This window comes from Amblyomma mixtum, chromosome 3, assembly GCF_055824585.1.
Source record: "Amblyomma mixtum isolate Tamu chromosome 3, ASM5582458v1, whole genome shotgun sequence".
In the NCBI taxonomy this organism is placed as follows: Eukaryota; Metazoa; Arthropoda; class Arachnida; order Ixodida; family Ixodidae; genus Amblyomma; species Amblyomma mixtum.
The window spans coordinates 219758213-219765578 of record NC_143014.1 but is presented as its reverse complement, the minus strand read 5'-3'; the positions used below and the strand labels follow the sequence as shown (position 1 = coordinate 219765578).

The following is a 7366-nucleotide window of genomic DNA, read 5'->3' as shown; positions in this document are numbered from 1 at the left end:
GCTTGCAGGTGGTATATCTACTCTTCTTGCGTCGTCTACGATATCTCTATTCTTGTATCAGCCGTCTATATCTTCGCTTCGTGTCTTGCAGGTTGAGCGATCACTCCCGATTTGTCTTTCGGACGACGATTCCAACGGCTGTTTCGTTCGCACTGCGTGCTTCGGGGCTTCGGCTCGATCGTATCGGCGTGCGCGCGCTCCGGGCGTCTCGTATAGGTGAGGCGCGGTTCACAAGAGATAACGAATGCATCCTATATGAGACAGCGGGCGTCTAATATACGATGCACCCGTTATCTCACCTGAACTCACGGAGTTGGTATCGGGTTGTGTTTTATTGCAGCACATATGCACGTGCGTGTCGGCGCACCCCTCTGATGTCGGATGCATGCAGGCGCTGTATACCACTTTTTGCTGCTGGATTAAGTGGTATCTAATTCGTCGTTTCTGGCTTCTACGATATATCTATAGCTTTCCTCTGGTATCAACGTACCTTTGGTTCGTCTCTTTCTGGTTGAGCGATATCGTTCTGATGCCTGTGCTTCAGACCGCGCTTCGGCATCCAACTCTGCGCGGCACCCGTGCGGCATCTCTTTGGTGCAGACATGCATGCGTGCACCTGTGTTAGTGCAAGCTTACGGATGGTATCTTATTTTATTTCTTTGGCGGTTTACATTTGTCTAGCAGGGATCTCTCGATTCTGCATACTATCGTTTGTATCTTGCTTCATCCTTTATTTATACGTCAGCTCCCTTCCGACGTTCACTTCATGCGTTCATTTCGGACGAGCTAGGATGGCCGCGCCGCTGAGCATCCCCTTGGAAGGTGCGGAGAAAAATTGTTGAGGCAGTCGATGACACCAGTGCACCCATTGTCCACGGAAACCAGCGCCTTTCTGTGGCGGCAGGTTTTGTCGTCTACTTTCTCAATATATGTATATGCAATATTTGATCTACGTAGTGCGCAACATATATACTTTACTTTGGTTGCAGCCAACGTGCAGGTTTAGCTGAATGTGCCGGCAGCCCCCGCCTCACCTACTACCGAGCCCGAGGAGTTGTGGACTCGGGAAAAAAATCTGTTCCTGATTGAAGAATACAAACATTAAAAATCAGGCCCTTCTAAATGCCTAAAAACTAACACAACTCTGGGAAAATTTGGCAGATTTGGTGAATTCAAAATTCGGATGCCCTTTAACCCGTTCACAAATTAAAAAAAAAGTGACGGGGTCTTGAGAAAAGATATAAATAGGTGCGACACCATAACAGTGAATCAGGGACGGGCCGGAGAACATGTGACTTTAAGTGTAGGTATTATTTGTAGAGCATGATCTCGGTAGAGTTAATTTCTTCCGAATGAAAAACTTATGTTTTCCTGATTATGCACACGTGGCTTTTGCCCCTGTAGTCATTCCACAAGCCTGTGAAAAATTTTGCAGCATTTGTTACTTTTTGGTCCAGGTAGAATGTACGACCGGATAACTATACCAATTTTAGACATCTCTTGTCTAAATGTGACAGAAGCCAACAGCCACAGAAACCAAGAGGCACAGGGGATTTTTAATTTATTTATAAATTTTGTGGTGTTGATCAGTTTGGAATATTCTGAATATGTTATCGCTTAAAGCTAATTGATTAGAAAAGCAGAAGAAAAAACAACCACATGCCGCCGGTGCGATCCGAACCCACGACCTCCGAATTACGCGTCCGGTGCTCTACCTCTGAGCTACGGCGACGGCTGTCAAATCTTCTGCTTTCAGGGGTATTTATGTTTACAAATAACCTAACCTTGAGAGTGTTCATCAGCGCCACCCACGTTCATAAGCGGCGGACGTGGAACGTCCTGAGTTACCGCAGGTGTGACGTAGAACGTCATCGAACGGAGAGGGTGGAAGCTGCGTGAAAACCCTCTTATGCTTCCTATGGCGTCAAGGCTGCCAGAACCGAGGCCCTCGCTAAGCAATTGATGTAATTCCTGTTGTAATGTAAGGGTGTTATTGATCACGCAGCAACATTTGGGCGGTTAAACTGACTGCCTTTTTGTCAACTGCATGCGGCTGCTGAGGGGCATGAACCTGGATTTTGTGCTAATGTTAACAGCTTTGCTGCTCGGCAACTATCAGGTATTATGCATGTCGTGGTTATGGGCTATGCATGTATGTTGTATCACTGAAGGTTTTATAGATATCAAGCTTCATGCATGAAATAGAGTGTTTTCAAAGAGGTGAATGCACATTAAGTGATATCATATATGTGTCAAATGGATCCTATGTTTTTTTTTTTTTTTCGGGGAGCTGTGTGAAATTTTTGAGAAAACTCGCAGCATCAACCCACCCTGCCTGCCGGGGCCAGGACTGGTGCGGGGCACCCAAGCGCGAGTAAATTTTTTATGCGAAGCATATTACTAGAGCTACACTACAGCCCGTCGAGCGCGGCGGTGGAGCTACCATTGACCACGTGACCACGTGACGTTTAGCGTGACCACGTGACACCGCGTGACAACATGACGTCACAGCAGAGGAGAGATGGGCTGCCGGCTCGCGCGGTCGGCCGCGGCGGTGGAGGCTCCACATCAGAGGCGCTGCAGCTGACCACGTGACGCTACAGCAGCGGTATAAAGCTGAGCTTGCCTCGCTCTCCGGGCACTTACGAGGCGGCCAGGTGTTGCGATGCCGCCTAGAAGCAGGGCTGATTTGAACGAGAAGCGAAAGCTTCAGCGTGCCACAGAGACCGATGAAGAGCGGGATGAACATCTGGCTAAGCGGCGTGCTCAATATGCGGCTCGGCGACAACGTTCTACAACAACTGAAGAACAAAGCGAGGAACTTTACCAAGCCTAGCCATCAATATGCTTCGCATCTGACCAGGCTTAACCTTAGCTAAGCCTCAGCCATTTTTCTGTATACGGCAATTGCGACAGAAAAATTACATGCATTATAGCGACTGCCTTCACAGCCTTTGCCGCAAGTAACTAGTCAATGGGGTTTGCCTCACAGCCATATAGTGGAGCCCTTATGGCACCACTGCACACCAAATGGCCTCAAATAGTGAGGAATGGTTCTCCTTAGAGATTTTGGGCTTGAAAGCTGCTGTATAATATGCTGCACTACATGCCTAAGGAGCGAACCCAGTTGCTTGGTTACTTTTGGAAAAGACGGTGCATGTCGTGCAAGACATATGATATCAATCACCACCAGGGGTTTCCTCAGGAATAAAATCAGGGGGATGTTGAGAGTAGAGGAGTAGCGGTAGTCATTTTTAAATTTTTATTTGTGTCTTGATGTGTCATGTAGGAGTAGCAAGGCTCATGACTTCAACGCTGATGACAAAGAGTGCCAACAATTGCTTCGCTTTGCACTAGAATACAAGTCATAGATTTACCCGCGGACAAAACTAAAGAACAAGGACTACACGAAATGTGTCCAGAAGCTGCGGAGTAGCGCGGACGAATAAACCTTACCAAAAAAACTGTCACTGTTCAACACCAGTCGCGTATCGCAGACGTGGACACTGAAAAACACTCACCTGTGCACTGAACACAACAGATCAAGTCAATAATTAAACACACACACCAAGAAGTCAGGTCCATGCTAAACACCGTACACACACGTGCAAGGTGCATATCAGAGCTTTGATATCTGTCGTGACGATTTGAATGACGCTGAGACGTCTAGGTAACAAAATTTACGGCTGCTGCACACAACTTGTTGAATATGTACAAGCACAGGCACTGCAACTGTACACTCTATAACTATAAATTAATGAAGAAATATAAAGCAAAACGTGAGTATCCATCTATTTTCTACTAATAAAACAAGTGAACTGCCACAAATATATGGCGCATTGTCAACCACATTCCGCGCAGTTACATCCACCAGTTAGATGTGCAAAAATTTTCGCTACCAGTTAAGGAAGTGCCTTCAGAAGGACAATGTAGTGTGTAGGGAAGTGACTGAACCTCACACAGAATGATATCGCAGGCAGTAAACATCAACACATCTGGTTTAAGGGCATATGGAAGGCCACATGCATTGTTGCGACCCGGGTAGCATGGCCGGAGACCGGTGATGGGACGTGGAGGACGGGAGACTGGGTTAAGAGGAAGGGAACGAAAACTTTAAACACTTATTTGCATTATTTACAAAGGGTGACTGAGAATGACTCTCAGTGGAAGGGAACGTCTTCGTCAACCGTAGTTGACTGGAGCTAGCAGGCTTCTCTCGGCCACCTCACAGCCGAGTTAAATAGGGTTCCGATTCCCCAGATCCCTGGCTGGGGAATAAAGTTCGAAGAGCACTGCACAATCGGATGGACCGAAGGGGACGCTGGTGTTACCACCCACGGCAGGGGCGGTGCGGGCCTGTTCCACTCTCTCGCAGCTGGGTCGATGGGAAGGGGTAGATGCTGACTAATCCCACACGGCTGGAAAGGAATCTCCCGAAGTCTACCCGCAGGTAATGAACTTGCTTCCACGCCGGATGTCCAGAACACGAGTCGGGGACACAGCCGTCTTCAATTAACAGCCAGCGTGACTGGCGCCGCCACGTCGCCTGCGCTTCCGCTGTGGTTGCGCTGACAATACTTCCTGCGCATCTCCTGCCTTCGCCGCTGCTGCCACGGTCACCTCCGCTCAAGGAAGTCCGCTGCACTAATCCACTTAGGCTCGGAGGGGGGCATTCCAAGCACCCCACTGCACCACCGCCGTCGCGAGGTTGTCGGCCTCGTCGATTGTTCACGGTTGCTGCTTGATCGGGCCCACGTGGCCAGAAGTACGGTCTCGACAGCATTGAAAAGTTTGTCTTTGTGTGGAAATTAGTGGTTTTTCTTGATTAATGTGGGCAACATGTGAAGTATAGTGACCCAGTACACACAGCGCTGGAGTCCACTGGCTCATGAAGTTTAACACTATGGCACCACTTATCTAAGGCTTCATGTTTTGAGCGATAGTGTGTCATCCCTCTCACCATTCTAGAATTACTGACAATAAAATGCTCTCATTTTTTGATAATGGATCTTGAGACATTTGGAAGGGCATTAAAGCTGTTGAATTTATTTCGTCCTTAATGAAAAATTCTGTGCTCCAGCTTCTTTGTAAACATAAATGTGGCATCAGCATTATAAAGTTATTTGTATTTGTTTTAAATGGCTGCTTGGGGCACAATGATTTAACTTGACTGATTCATTCGATAGGGTAGACCTTTTTCAACAAAATGACATAAGAATCTGCAATTGAAATGGAAAAGCCTTTGATAGCATGTCAATTCCTGTGTCCTAAAAAGTTTAAAACATGTTCCAAACCGACTTTTTGCTGTGAGCAGAATTATGCGAGAATGAAATGACTAAATGAATGACAGTGCCCTTTGTGTAGAGATTACACATGTGCGCTACAAAGTCTCTGTTCTTTAGTGCAAGGCATGCCTAATGATGTCACATTATTTTGCCACAAGTAGCCAGGCTGAACCCGCAGCCAGCCCCAAGCCTGGCCCCAGCAGTGTAAGTGGAGATGCCACAGCGAGCCCAATTCCCGGCATCTCACAACTGATATGTTTTGCAGGGCTAGTAGCGTGTTCCACCAGGCATCGGGTCCAGGAGCACCACCGCTGTGCCGACGGAGGAAGGAACGTGGGCCGGAGACAGGGAGTAGGAGAAGCGAAGGAAAAACTGTATTCACATATTTACAAAGTTATTTACAAGCAATGACAAACAGGGTAAAAGCTGAGAAGTCTCAGGTAAACACTGAAGGAATCGCCCAGGGAATCGCTCCGGGAATGGCTCCTCGATGAACGTGTCGAGAGCTTTAAATAGACCCTCCCGAGATCTTCCCGCCTTTTTCGACCAATCGTAGGACTTCGTGTTGAGCGTCGCCTTTGAGTGGAGCTTTGAGTAGAGCTAACGATGCTCAAAGGCTGGCTTTGTCATCTTCTCGAAATCGGGTGCTCGGAGCTCCCCTGGTCCATCGTCTTCCTCGGCTGAGGCACTTGTATACTCGGAAGTGTCCAGAAGAGCGTGTTGTCGGGCTAGTCGGCTTTCCGGCCAGGTGGATCCTATATCTTGTTTCAAGGAAATGCCCCAAAGGCGAACACCTGCTGCGGCGTCACCCCGCTGTTGACAAAAAAGCGAGGCGCGGTTGAATGGCAGACGCTCGTCTCCGCATGTGGCAGCAGGCGTTGAGTCATGTCACCTTGGCAGATGCACACATAAAGTCGCAGGATCAATACTGCTGCGTTGGGTGTTGTTTAAGGGGAACTCCGGAAAACACGTCGTGGCAGTTAGTCAGAAGTGGTGGTACGTGGATTCCAGGAGTCGTATCTATCCCATCGTGTCTGGTTCCACCTTTCAGGAGGTCGCATGGGAGCGCGTGCATGAAGAAAGACCACTTTCGCAGAACCACACACTGCCTCTGGGAATTGCCTATGTGGATACAGGTGTGACGGGAACACACAAAGAGAGTTAGGGGGGGGGGGGGGTAGTGACACAACAGCACGTCCGCCGCCCGAAGAGGTCTCGGAGTGGTTGCAGCCAAAGCTGCTGCGCGCAGAGACCTGGAGTTGTGTCCGTTTGGCTTTTGGTCACAGCTGTGCCCAAAGGTTCTTGCTTCGTTGACAGCTGTAACGATCTCAACCAGCAAAGCCCAAAGCCCAACAAGCAGAAAGCGCCAAACCAACTTTAAGACCTGCCAAGCTGTCTGCAGTCAACAAAACCTCCTTCGAGAAAATAAGCTGCCTCGTGAAATTTACGTCCTGCTCCGAAAGTTCCGAAGTTTGACCAAACCAGAATCCAGAGAGCTTGTTTAGCCAAAAGGGAAAAAATCCTAAGATTTTGAAGGGTGCCGCAGCACGGTTTATGTCACAGAAAGCCACCTCCCGTGAGAGCATAAAGGGAAGGGGGAGCTGCTGAACATACATACCGAAAGACAAAAAAGATTCCCGCTAAAGCAAAAAAAGAAAATACAAATTTTGCCTAGCGGATTAACGTCTGGGGAGTCAGGAAAGGGCATTACACGGGAAAGCTTCGGCTGAGGCCATCAGCGTTGCCATGATTTCACACTTTTCTGCAACGCATGTGAACGGAATGTTCCCGCAGTGCCAAGCTCCAAAATATTTCTTGCATTTCTGTACAGGAGTTAAATGAACAAAAGGAAACAAGCATTAAACTCAAGATAGGATTATTACTCCAATCCGCCCACAAGCAGCGTTGCGACTCAAGGAATTTACTGGTTCCTGTTCTTCAGCCGCCCCCTGCGCGGCCGCGGTCCGATAGCTGCTCTAGCAGATGAGACATTACACAATGCTAGGAACTTCAGCTTGGGACCCTGAACTGTTCCTCGTCCAAGTCTCGCGGTTCTGGAGTTTGGCTGGCGCTTAGAAAGC

General features: G+C 48.4%; 1 pseudogene; it reads left to right on the top strand.

The window, feature by feature from the left end:
- Positions 1–791: 791 nt before the first annotated feature.
- Positions 792–6666, top strand: LOC149353731 (uncharacterized; annotated as a pseudogene).
- Positions 6667–7366: the final 700 nt, after the last annotated feature.